Source organism: Alligator sinensis, unplaced genomic scaffold (assembly GCF_000455745.1).
Source record: "Alligator sinensis unplaced genomic scaffold, ASM45574v1 scaffold42_1, whole genome shotgun sequence".
Lineage (NCBI taxonomy): Eukaryota > Metazoa > Chordata > Crocodylia > Alligatoridae > Alligator > Alligator sinensis.
This window is the reverse complement of record NW_005842860.1, coordinates 59,186-73,394: the sequence shown is the minus strand read 5'-3', so window position 1 is coordinate 73,394 and position 14,209 is coordinate 59,186.

The window sequence follows — 14,209 nt, the reverse complement described above, 5'->3', positions numbered from 1 at the left end:
GTATGCTGCTGGTTCTTACTGCCCAAGTGTAATACCCTGCCCTTGCCCGTATTGAATCCCATCCTATTCTCATTCACCCACCCCTGTAACCTGCCAAGGTCCAGCTGTATCCTGTCCCCACTTCTAGCATGCCCTCCTCACCCCAAATGTTGATGTCATCAGCGAATTTGAACAGGGTGCTTTTCACCCCCTCGTCCAAGTCGCCAGTAAAGAGATTGAACAGTGCGGGGCCGAGGACTGAGCCCTGGGGCACTCCACTGCCCACATCCCTCCAGGTCGAATATGACCCATCCACCACCACCCTCTGGGTGTGGCCCCTTAGCCAATTTGTGACCCATCTAACTGTGTAGGCATCAATGCCACAGTTGCCTAGCTTTTTAATGAGAACGGGGTGGGAGACAGTGTCAAAGCCCTTCCTGAAGTCCAGAAAGACTACATCCACCACGTCACCTGCGTCCAATGATTTTGTGACCTGATCGTAGAAGGCAACCAGGTGGGCCTGACAGGACCTGCCTCTAATGAACCCATGCTGATTGCCTCTGAGCATCGTCCCCCCTGCTGGTCCTTCCCAGGTGTGCTCCTGGATAATCTTCTCAAAGAGCTTCCCCAGGATTGAAGTAAGACTAATGGGCCTAACGGTGAGGCTAACTGGCCTATAGTTACCTGGTTCCTCCTTCCTCCTCTTCTTGAAAATAGGGACTACATTGGCCCTTTTCCAATCCTCTGGGACTTGTCCTGAGCACCATGAGTGCTCAGTTATACCAGATCCACTGGCACGACTCCAGCTAATTCTCTAAGTACCCTAAGGTGAAGATCATCAGGGCCTGTTGACTTAAATACATTCAGCCCCTCCAGGTGTCCCTTTACTAGGTCTGCATGACCCGCTGGTGGGTTGGTATCTATCCTGGGCTTGTCTAAAGTCCTAATGGAATGCGTATTCGTATCTGTGCCCAGGAACATGGATGCAAAGAATTAATTTAGAATCTCTGCTTCAGCCATCGTATCTGTTACCTGTTGTCCTTGTTCATTCTGAAGTGGTCCTAAGTTATCCTGCACTTTCTTTTTGCTGCCTATGTACTTAAAAAATTATATTTTGTTATCCTTGACTTTTGTCGCCAGCCTAAGCTCCATCTACACTTTGGCTCTCTTCACTGCTTCCCTGAAGATCCAAGCCAAGCAGGTGAACTCCTCCGTGGTGACTGCCCCCTGCTTCCACAGCCTATAGGCCTCTTTTTTTCTTCACCAGGCTCTCCTGGATTTCCCTGCTCAGCCAAGAGAGTTTCTTTGCTTTTTTGCCCCCTTTATGTGGACTGGGATAGTATTTTTTTATGTGGACTGGGATTGTCTCTCCTTATAAGGCAAAGGAATAAGCTAGTCTTCATTCATGGGTGGGTCCAAAAACACAAAAAAGGGAAGGTGGAGAGCACCACTGGGTGTTGCATCCTACCCTACCTTAACAACCTTCGATGAACAGACCATGCTGTACCCAGGGGCTGCTGTGAAAGGTAGGATGAGCTGCTGGGCTTGGCTTGGCCAGGAACAGCACCAGCAGTGGGTGGGTCCCCTCTTCTAGTGCCTGCTCCCTGCTTGGTCACATTGCTAGGAGCAAATGCTAGAAGGGGGGCCCTTGCCTCCGATACCTGCTTCACAGGATGGCAGAGGAAATGTAGTAGATCAAGAAAGATCAGGGACTTGCTTGCTGCCACAGAACCTGGCACCCTGCACAGCCACTTCTGGCAGCCTCCAGCTTGAGCAAGGCAGGAGCAATCTTGGGACTTCTCCTATCTCTGGTCAGCCAGAAACAGCAGCAACAATGGACAGGTTCCCCCTTCCTCACCTAGTTGCCTGAGTGTCCCAAGCCAGCCGTGTGCTCTAGTCCCCCAGCTCCCCTTAGACTCTGTAGGGGACCCATGGGCCTGGGACCCCAGCTGCCAGCATGTGACCTAAACTGTGGAAGGGGGGTATAACTGCAGCACAGTACCCCTGCCCTACCCAGATCTACCTCTGTCTTCATCCAAAAAATGACTATTTCCCAGCCAGCATCTGCCATTGCGTTTTTCTTAATTGGCTAATCTGGCTGCTAACTAGATGTCAAGCCATTTAAGCCCAATGATCCAGTCAGCTTTCTATCCACCTTACAGACCATTCATTCAACCCATATCTCACAGGGAGAGAAAGTCCGGGGAAACTCCCGAGCCCACGGGGGGAGCCCCAGGGCGAGGAGCCGGGGGCAGAACGAAGAAAAGGAAAATAAAAAAAGATAACTTGCTCACCGCAGGATGGGAGGAGGAGCAGGGATGGCAGGAGAAGCCTGCGCGGGGCGTAGATCATGCCCTAAGTTACCCACAGCTGGCGGATGATGTCACTCCCAATCGCTGGCCGGCGGAAATAAAAGGGCCAGCGGCAAAAAGAAGCGGGGGGCACACAAGGCTGCCGGGAGGGAGCCTGGCCAGTGGAGTCAGCTGGAGGCGTGGAACGCCAGATGTGCCTACCTGCGCTCACCATGGGGAACTGAAGGAACCTGGGGGCGAGCCAGCGCCCGAGGCCAGCACGACAGCTGCAGGCTAGCCGGGAGAGGAAACGGTAAGTACCCCAGAGGCGCGGAGAGGTCAGCGGGCCAGAGAAGACCTGGAGAGAGGGCTGCAGTTCGGGGAAGATCCGGAGAGGGGGACTGCAGTTTGGGGAAGACCCGGAGAGAGGGACACTGCTCCCAGGGGACCCAGACAGAGGGTCACGCTGGTAGGATACCGGAGAAGGAGTGGCGTGAGGCTGGGATAGGCAGAGAGGGGCCACAGAACCGAGCTACGGGCAGGTGGCCCTGTCAACAAGCAGAGGGATAGAGAGGCTGTCAGCTCCATAAGGGAGCCCAATAGGGACAGGGGTAGGCCTCTTTTGAGGCTCATTGAGCTTTTCGTTTGAGTTCTGGAAGGAGTTTTGTGTTTCCCCGTATTAGAAGGGGCTGAGGTGGTGGAGGCAGGGAATGAGAGCGAGAGGATTGCTCATTGTCTAAGTATTTAGGGGATATTCGGCCAACTACGGAAACAGCCAAGATCCACCGGGCTGGGTAAAGGGCGAGGTGCAGGGGAGGAGGAGCCTTGCAGAAGACATCTAAGAAGCAGGTGACCAACGAGGGCAACTGTGCTGCAGGAAGCCCCACCCACTGAAAGATTCAAGTCGTGGCAGGCGAGAAGGGGCAGGTTGCGGCGTGTGAGAAGACCTCCCGGAAGGCCACTTGCGACGGCAAGGCGAGTACCGGCAAGCACTCGGAACAAGGAAGCCCGAGGTAAGATGTACGATGCCCGGCGGCTACACCATACTTCCTTAGTTTGCTTGTAAGAATGTTGTGGGAGGCAATATCAAAAGCCTTGCTGATGTCAAGGTATATCACATCCAATGCTTTCCCTGCATCCACAGAGCCAGTTGTCTTGTCATAGAAGGCAATCAGGTTGGTCAGGCATGACTTGCCCTTGGTGAATCCATGCTGACTGTTTCTAATCACATTCTCCTCCTCCAAGTGCTTGGAAATGGATTCCTTGAGGATCTGTTCCATTATTTTTCTACGGACTGAAGTGAGGCTGACTATTCTGTAGTTCCCTGGATCCTCCTTCTTCTCTTACTTAAAGATGGACACTATATTTGCTCTTTTGCAGTCATCCAGGACCTCTCCCAGTTGCCATGAGTTTTCAAAGTTAATGGCCAGTGGCATCTCAGTCACATCAGTCAACTCTCACACCAGCTTCAAGTATATCGCATCTAGCCAAATGGATTTGCATACATCCAACTTTTCTAAATAGACCTTGACTTGTTCTTTTACCACTACTGGCTGCTCACCTCCTCCCCACACTGTGCTTCCAGGTGCAGTAGTCTGGGAACTGATCTTGCCTGTGAAGACTGTGGTTAAAAAGGTGTTAAGTACTTCAGCCATTTCCACATCATCTGTCACTAGGCTGTCTCCCCCATTCAGTAAGGGATCCACACTTTCCCTGATCTTCCTCTTGTTGCTGACATACTTGTTGAAACCCTTCTTGTTACTCTTCACACCCCTTGCTTGCTGCAACTCCAGTTTTGCTTTGCCCTTCCTGATTTCATCCCTGCATGCCCAAGCAATGCTCTTAAATTGCTTGCTAGTTGTTTTTTCCAAGATTCCACTTCCTGTAAGCTTCCTTTTTATGTTTTAACTCATTGAAGAATTCCCTGCTAAGCCAAGCTGGTCTTCTGCCATACTTGCTAGTCTTCTTGCACATTGGGATGGTTTATCCCTCAGTAAGGTTTATTTAAAGTACAACTAGCAATCCTGGACTACTTTCCCACTCAGACTGGCCTCCCAAGGGATCCTGCCTATCAGTTCCCTGAGGGAGTCAAAGTCTGCTTTTCAGAAGTCCAGGGTCCTTACTCTGAGTTCAGGATCCTGAGGAAAGGAAGGAAGGAGATCAGCAGTCATCTTGTGGTCCCTGCTGCCCACATTGCCATTTACTTCTGTGTTCCCCACCAATTCTTCCCTGTTTATGAACAGTAGGTCAAAAATAGCATGGTCTCTCTCTCCAGCACTTGCACCAGGAAGTTGTCTCCAACACTTTCCAGAAATGTTCTGGATTGCCTGTGCACTACTGTATTGCCCTCCCAAAAGATGTCAGGGTGATTGAAGTCCCCCATTGAGAACCAGGGCCTGTGATCAGGAAACTTCTGCTAGCTGTTTGAAGAAAGCCTCATCTACCACTTCCTCCTGGTCCGGTGGTCTATAGGAGACACCCACCACAACATTATCCTTGTTGTTCTCCCCTGTTGTTCTCCCCCAGGGCATCTATACATGTACTGGACATCTGCTAATTAGCTAATTAATCGAGTCTGCTGGAGTGTGCTAACTAGCACACTCCAGCAGCCTCTGTGTTACTTGTATTCAGCATCCCCGTGCTTCAAAATGGCCGTGGGGATGCTTTAATTAAAGCTTACCGAACAAGCTTTAGTTAAAGCTACCTTGTTGCTATTTTTAAGAATGGGACACTGAATACACCTGACACTGCGGGCACTTTAATTAGAGCGCCACTCAGAGCTATTTTAATTAAAGCACCCCCCTGTCCACCCCCGGGCATGTATAAAGACACTCCCAGAAACTTTTAACTGGCCTATCTCCAGTTTCATACTGGAGCCCTGAGCAATTATACATCTCTTTTACATTCAGCACAACTCCTCCTCCTCTTCTTCCCTGCCTGTCCTTTCTGAACAGTTTGTCCCCATCCATGACAGTGCTCTAGTCAGGTGAGCTTTCCCACCAAGTCTCTGTTATTCCAATCATGTCATAGTTCCTTGACTGTGCAAGGAATTCCAGTTCTTCCTGCTTGTTTCCCAGGCTTCGTGAGTTCGTGTACAGACACCTGAGGTAATTAGCCAATTGCCCTACTTCCTCAGGAAGAATGAGGCCTCCCCTGTTTCCCCTTCCTATGTGTGCTTCCTTCAGACCTCCCGCTTCCCCAGTTACCTCAGGGCTTTGGTCTACATCCCTTGGCAAACCTAGTTTAAAGTCTTCTTCTTCATTCCCTTTAAAGCAAACCTATAAATACCATTTTCAAGCCATCACTCTCCTCTTTGAAGGTTCAAAAATTCACAACATAAATGGATCATAACCAATGGAGTCACCTGGAATGTTGATGAGATTTGTGGGGAGGACCTCCACCAGTCATCCTGGGAAAAGTGTGATGGCATTTGTGGTCAGGAGCTCCAAAAGGCTGGACGTTGTGATGAACTCTTAACCATTGTTCAAATGTCATCCTTACCCTGCCTGACTCAGTCTCTTGCCTCAGCATTCCCTAACCTGGCAACAGTTCTATCCAGTCAGGTTTAAACAGGCTTCCTATACTGGGACCAGGGAATGTATGGCCCAAGATGCCTATTAGACCTTTTATTCAGCATTTCAGGTAGCATTACTCTCCAATCAGTGTCTTATCCAATTTTACAGGATGGAGTGGCACTGGTAGTGCTACCATGGCACCAAGAATCCAGTTGAGACAACAAGAAAGCATTGCCCTTTATACATGAGGGATAAAATTGCCAAGAACATGTCTGGTCCCAAAAGATTCTGACCATAAGATGTTTATCTAATCTGAATAGCCATCTTGACAGTTGGATAAGACACTGATTGATGGCTTGAAAATGGTATTTAAAGGTTTGCTTTTTGGGAATTGGCTTATAGGTATGTGTGTGTGTGTGTGTGTGTATATATATATATATATATATATATATATAGGGCCTGTTCAGTCTGAGTAAGAGAAGGCTGAGAGGTGACTTGATAGCCACCTACAAGTATGTCAGAGTAGGGGGGGAGCATCAAGAACTAGGAGAGCAACTCTTTAGGAGGGCACCTCAAGGGAGGATGAGGACCAATGGGTATGAACTAATACAGGGTAAATTCAGGCTGGGCATAAGGAGAAACTTTTTCTCTGTAAGGGTCATCAGAATCTGGAACACATTCCCAACAGAGGTGGTGCAGTCATTCTCCTTAGAGGTCTTCAAGGTGAGGCTGGACAGGCATCTTGTTGAGCTCATCTGAGCCCAATAACTTCCTACCCATGGCAGGAGACCGGACTCGATGATCTTACAGGTCCCTTCTGGTTCTATGATTCTGTGATTAGAATGTTTTAGATGGGCAGCAGGGGTTAATTGATTTTTAAAAACCTGGGTCTCATATGCAGTTTTCTGAGCCTTCAGAAGGAGAGAGGCTGTCTAACACAATAAAGTCAATGGATACACACACAGCCTGGGAAAGTGGGGGCATATAACATGAGATAAGGTGGCATCAGCTTGCAAGGCCCCAGAGTGGGGGGCCGGAGTTTTCTGGTTTGGGGGGAACAGTCCAAATTAGGAGGACACTGGTAAAGCCCCAAATTAGGTTTATGAAAATGGGATTTTGGCTGACAACATAGGATGTGACAGTGTGATGAACACAGAGAGACTAATCAGCGATAGCCACAGATGAAGAGTCATCAGGAAGTAAAGATAATACAAAAGAAGGACTTTGGAGTAGCAAAGGGTCCTGCCTGGGTCCTCATCCTTCCTAAGACGGTCCCTGAGAGGGGTCCCCATCCCTGTCCCCCAGGAGGTGTCCCTAAGGCCACCATGGATAAGAGGGCATACCACCAGCCTGTTTCATCTATGCCACTTGGGGAGTGTGGGCCTTGGCATCCCACCTCCAGGCTGCCAACATGCTGACATCTGACACCTGAGAGAGAGCCTTAGGCTGAAGCCTGCATCCTGGACAGACATTTCTTGACTCTGATGACAGCCCTAGAATTGGTAGATATATAGAATTGCTTGATTGCTTGTATTGTTTTATTTTTGTCCTGTTATCACTGTGTATCAATAAATTTTCTCGAATGGAAAGGTCGTGGTCAGTCTGTGGGTGGATCTCCTCCTGGAACAAGGCATATGGGTCCTAAATCCAGTGTCAACAGTCCCCACCCTTCTGCTGGGCTGACCCAGATCAGCACTGCTCCCCAGTTCACAACTACTCACCAAAATTCCTAAAGTGACCCTCCGGCTGAAATAATCTCCTGCTTCTGGACTAATAACATGCATAGTTTGTACTGTATAAGTAGGTACAAAAGTGCTGCTTTAAAGTGCATTTATGGAATATTTGTGCTAAAACTTGAAGCAGTTTCAAAAAAGATAAAATGCATTGATTTTGGATGAATTAAGCCTATGAGTACCCACAGTACAAAGTTAGTGTTTTCAAATTTACTTGTCACTTCCATGTGCTCACAGAGAGCAGGGTCAGACAGTAAGGCAGGGGGAGGGAGGGAGGAGCTGCACAGGGGGCTACATGCTCCCCCCAGATTTATTTTCCTTGTTATGGGAAATGGAATGTCTTATATTCATGGTTGCTTTATTCAAATAAATATGGTACCATGTTATTATTAAAGCAGAAAGTGGACAAAGACAAAATGCATAAAAGAAAAGAGGGAAGAAAATAGGTAAAAGGTTCAAAGGAAGGAATAAACAGGATGGTTAGATGAATTCTTCAAGCCTAAGAACCTTTTTCAAAAAATGTATCCCCATGAAGCTCATGATTTGAGGCAGGAATTCCAGTAGATGGCAGAGCAGCCCAGTGCTGCCAGAGAGCAAGACTCTGTAAAGCACTACTGGAGACATCAACTACATAAACTTTATAGAATTGCTGCACTTGAGTGGCTTGAGCAGAAGGCTGGGGAATCAGACTTGGCTTTGTTACCTGGTTCTGTTTCTGACTTGCTGCATGACCTTGTATGGGTCATGTAAGCTACTGTGTTGCAGGTACCTGATGGAGAGGATAAGCTCTCACTTGCAATTTTTCAGCATGTGACATCCCCGCTGTGTTCTGCAATTTGAGGGGGGAGGAAAGTGGGAACTTGTTTTAGTGTCAACATCTACCAAATTTCCCTGCTTACATTTTGAATGGTTTAACTGCCTTTTGTAATGAAGTAGTGCTTTTTGTAAGTAAATGCTTAGCAATACTTAGCAATTACTAGCAATTACTTAGTAAATGCTTAGCAATACTTGTGAAACACTTCCAAACATCTGAGTGAAAAGTGCCAAAAATTATTGCCTATTATACACCACTCTCTCCTTGGTAAGCATGCAAATATTCTAAAAAGAGTCTTGTTCTATTGCCTTAAATATGTTTCCAACCTGATGTGGAACCTTCTCCTTTTAGCTAACATAGTGGTGGTTGAGAGCGTGAGTTTCCATGCCCACCTCAGAAGAACCGTGATATGAAGCCCTCTCCATTTTGCTATCAGAATTGCACAGGATGTACTGTACTACTGCTATATTTACATGCTGTCAGGTATCCAGGTTATAACCATATCGATCTAGAGGAAAAAACAATTAGGGCTCATGGTAGAGGTGATATCTTTTATTAGACCAACAAGATTTTTGCAAAAAAATATCTTTACTTGCAAGCTTTTGGGCACAAACACCCTTCATCAGGCATTGGAGAAAAATTTTAATCTTTTCTTTTCTTTTTTTTCTCTTCTCTTCTCCTGTGCCTGATGAAGGGGGTTTGTGTCCAAAAGCTTGCAATTAAAGATTTTTTTTTTGCAAAAAGTGTGTTGGTCTAATAAAATATATTGCCTATACCACGAGCCCTGATTGCTTATATTTACATGTTGGAATTTGTTTGCAGGCAGGCAATGAGGCAGAATACCATTTCTGTCTCTCCCAAACTCTGCTACCTGACAATTTGGTTACCATGGTCACTGCAGAAGGCAGACTCATCTGCCCCATCTCTTCATGTAACCCTGAGTTGTAACCTGAGCTGGATACATTCCTGAGGGAGGCGGGAAACCTGCTCCCTCTGCCTACATGACTGGCATCACATACCTGAGTGGGGGGCTTAAACTCTCTACATTCTAAGCAATGCCAACCTTACTGGGAGGGAGCTAAAGACCCTGGAAGTCTACCCAGCAACCAGTGATGCATTTCAAACTGGTTGGCTGGCAGCCAACAATTGCTGGGCTTCACTGGATCAGGTAAATGAGGTCATAAGGTCTATATAAGTGAAGGACTGCCCAGGAGGAGGGGCAGTAGCCATGATGAAAACTCAGAGAGAAGCTGTACCATCTGAAACTTGCTCTCTCTCTTGAAACTAATGATCAATGAGCATGTGACATTCTTACTGGGCTCTGAAATTTGAGGGGGGAAAAGTGGGAACTTGTTGGGAGCCTGCCACCAGAGGGAATCTTCACCTGCCTCTGGATGATACTTGTGAGTAAGCTACCTGAGATCTAACTAGATATATAGCAAATTGTGTGATCAAAGGCTGCCCAGCCACCCTGTTTGCTCTATGGGATTTCTTTGATACTACTCAACCCTGTACCCTATTCCAAACCTAGTCCTTGTAACCAATAAAGTTCTCCTTTGTACCTAGCATGGGAGACTTATTGGGAGTGGGTCTAGATTATGCCTTGGGGTCCCCTTGGTTTGGCTGACTAAGGGAGACCGCTATTTATGCTTCAGACTGCGGGAAGCACCCCACGTTTTTGTAGTGGTTCAAGTACCCTCAAGGACTACTAGGCCTGTGTTTCCCAGGGGGCACAGGACCAGGATCAGTCCAGACCCTGGGTGGTGGCAGTGTTACCTGCAGGCTAGCGGGTGTGCTCCAGGAAGGGGGTCGTCCAGATGTCAGGTGCCCCCAGGGAGGCACTTGGAGCCTGGAAGGCAGTGAAGTGGGTGGCTCAAGTACCCCCTACTGTCCCACCATGAGCAACTCTCATTGAATTCAGGTTTCTTGCGTTGCTGGGCTTCATCACAGGGCAAGGCCATTTCTTGTTCCCATGTGTAGTTTGCCTACTGACATCTTCTCTCACTCCATCTCTCCCACCAAGTTCACTGGCGAAAAGAGTAGCCAACATTTATGGTGCATCTCTCCTGAAAGAAAAAACCTTTAAAAAGGGAATACTTATCTCAAACACCAACTCAGCTTTCCTAGCTGAGAGAACATGCCCATTGTGACACTGTCCTGGTAGGCTGGCAGTAGCCTTAGGGTATCTATTAATTGCTACTACCTAATACCACTGCCTGAGGCAAAAGTTTGCGGATAAATAGCTGCTGTTACAGCAAGGCCCTGTCCCACTAGAAAGGGCTGCACTGAGTGATTTGTTGCCAAATGAATCAGCTGCAACAGGGATAGATTGATTTTATACCTTTCAGCCATAGGGATTCTTTTCTTCTTTTCTTTTTTCCTCAGCTATTGGCAAAATGTTAATCCTTTCAGGGTTTTCTGTTCTATGTAGAGGACATCATTGACCAGCAGCATTAGGTATATAGAGATGAGGCTTTTCTTAAATAATTGCATGCAGAAGTCTGGGATTAAATTTATTGTGCAGCATATTTACATTTATGTTCACAAACCCCTGAGGCTGACATGTTTCTTTAGATGATCTGCTGTTGTCAGACATCAGAAATTTAGTACCTTCTTTTCCTTTCTAAATATTTAAAATACACATTTTTTATAGCTCCCTGTGATTGCCTTATTTTTTAAAGAGAGATTTTGTCCTCCAGGGAGTTTGCCATTAACAACTGAATCCAGAAAAGCACTTAAGCATGTAGAGAGAGCATTGGGAGAGGAGCCGGTGGCAAGTATGGATAGAGCAAGGGGGAGGAACAGCAAAGGGAATTTGAGATGGGGGGTCTAGAGATAAAAGGGCTATTGTGTAGCAGTACATGTACTCAGGAACCAGGGCCCCTTCCGGTAGGTAGGGTACAAACAGGGACTAGTACAGACAGTCCCTGATGACAAGAGCTTTAATTCTAAATAGGCAGACAAGGTTCCTTGGGTGAATTTGATATCATTTATTAGACCAACCCAAATGGTTGGAGAATGGTTATTAAGCAAGCTTTCGGGTTCAAAAACCCTTTGTCAGGCTAAGGAAGCTTCAGCAGTTGGTGTGTGCTCTTCCTGGATGGAATGAAAGCCTATTAATTCTAAATAGGCTTTGTTATGTTCCTTCTTTTTCCTGTCCCATAGTCTAACAAACAGAGGGGCCAATCATGTATTGCACTTTAATTCTGTATTGATCTGTGTTCCATGTAGGGCTTTGCACCATTCGGTTATGTCATCTAGCAACTTCCAGTATGGTCAGCCTCGTGGTCTGGAGTCCTCTGTGCACTGAAGAGCATGGCCATTTTGTTCATAGTGTTCTACTAGGAACTCCTGTTCAGCTGATCATCCACCGATTTCTCTACCACTTTTTCCAAATCACTGTTTTTCAGGGTAGAATCTTCCATCATGTATACATGGCCTCCATACTTTGTTCCTAGGTGTATGACATTACATTTGGCAGCATAAAACTACATTGTTTGCTGATGCCTGACTTACAAAACAATCCAAGTCATTTTTCACCCTTGCTCTTTTCATTTTTAATCTCCCACCCCAAACTTTGTGCCATCTACTAGTTTTATAAGTCATGACTTTGTTTTGCTCTAGGCAACTCATAGGAATATTACGTAGTAAAGGGCCAAGAATTAAACTTCTGCAGGATCCCACTAGAGAAACCTACCCATTCCTGATTTAGAGCTAGATTTTGAGACCTGTCAGTTGGCCAGATTTTAATCCATTTAATATGCCAGGTTATTCTGTGTTGTTCTAGTTTCTTAATAAAAACATAGCATACTCCTAATGTCTTGCATAGGCCTAGCAAGCCAATGGGAAAAGGTAGCTGTAGACAGATGGTTTTAACACAAAATATTATGAATCCTATCTTGTTTATTCATGAATAAAAACTTTTGTCTTCACTAAAGGCAATGGCAAAACTTCCCTTGATTTTGATGGGGCCAGGATGTCTCGCAGGGTGTCCACATACTAGGATTTTTTACCTACTTTGTTTTGACAGTTTTGTCAAATAAATAGATACAGAATCAGAGAAACATGTAGAAGATGATGGAATAGACAACAACAATGGCTCTGATAGGATTGGAAATGTCAAAGGGCAACAGTTTATGCACCAGAAGACATCAATGGCTGCATTGTGATTCTGGCAATACACATGGGACTAACCCAGGGGTGGGCAAAATACAGCCCATGGGCCAAATCTGGCCCATGGATGGCCCTGCAGTGCACTGCCTGTCGCCAAATCTGGCACCTACTGGCCCCAGTCCCCCCACAGTGTACACAGCTTTTCCAGCAGGGCTGCTTCCAGTGCAGCTACAGCTGCCCAGGCACTTCTTGGCTTCTCTCACCTCTGGCGATTCTTCCTTCTCCTCCTGTCCCTGCTGTGCCACTCCAGGCAGCAGGTAGTGCAGGGAAGGGTGGTGGCCATGGGGATGCATGTCAGGCACCACATGCTGAGCCAGACTGGGGGAAGCCGCAGCCAGGAAGCTCCTGCCCTAGCACATGGGGTCCCAGCTCCGGCTCCCAACTGCCTTCCACCCACTTTGCCCATCCTGCGGATGGTTGAGTGGGTGGAAGGTGGCCAGAAGCTGGAGATGTCTGATTTTAGTATATGATTTGTTTTTATCTATGGTTTGTTAAAATTATATCTTCTGAGAGATTTTGTGTGTGGCCCTCAAGAGCTCACCAAAACTCGTTAAGTGGCCCACCAGCCAAAATAATTGCCCACCCCTGAATTAACCGCTCCTTGGAGGGAAATTTGCTGTATTTGGCAATACAACAAACAAGAGTACAGCCATCCTGATATAAGCACCTCTGTGTCTGTGGAAAATGTCATGAAACTCTTCTGTTCACTTTGTGCGGCAGAAATTTGAGTTCCACGACTGCCTGTTTACACTGTTTCTATACGACAAGGTCAGGGGCTCCAGATTCCATGCTGAACCTGGAATCTAGCACCAGCTTTCTTCCTCAATGCACCTCTCCCCACCATGAGCAGCCTTTGATTCCCTAAGTCATGAGTGTCAGCATACAGCCCAAGGGCCAGATAGAGCCTTTGGAAGTAGATCTTCTAGCCTGTAGAGTTTCTCTCTGTCCAGACAACTTGCATTTGGATCTGGCTTGTAGTGCTCCTTACTGCAGCTCCCAGCTTCGCCATTCAGCATGAAAATTGGTGGTGGGGTGGCAAGTGATCGTAGCTTTAATTTCTACATGCTTACTGTGCTGACATAATACTTCTGGCCAGGGTTTGAATTACTGGGGAGCTCGGCAGGACTGAGCCCCCCTATAAGAGGTGAGAGCCTCCCCCCCATAAGATTTGAAAATCATAACTGGAGGGGGGGTCTCCAATTTTATTAGGGCATCATGATGGGCAGCCCAATTTTTTTTGCAGACCCCCCCCACCCCCAAGAGTCATAGTGTAATTCGAACCCTGATTCTTGGCAGCCTGCCAAAAGAAGCTCCGTGGGCTGCATCTGGAGGTGGGTCACCAGTCCATGAGAAGCCCCAGTGGCCGGATCCAGACACCGCCAATTCATTTGAGTTTATCACCCTCTTCTAAATCGGGGTGTCAGACATGTGGCCTGTGGGCTGGATTTGGCCCATAGAGCCTCTTTATCCAGCCCAGTGAACTACCAGCAGCCAACAGAAGTTAGGGGATGTAGCCTGGGGAGAGTGGCTTGCTGAAAAATCCAGGACCTTTGGGACCTGGTGGATGTGGTGATTAGCAGCAGGAAGGCAAGTGGGGGCTGACACTGCTCCAGTTGCCCTCCAGCTGCTTCACCTGCTATCATTGCCATGGCCCTAACTCCTTGACCCCGGGTCCTTGTTGCATGCCCTATGCTGGAGCTGGAG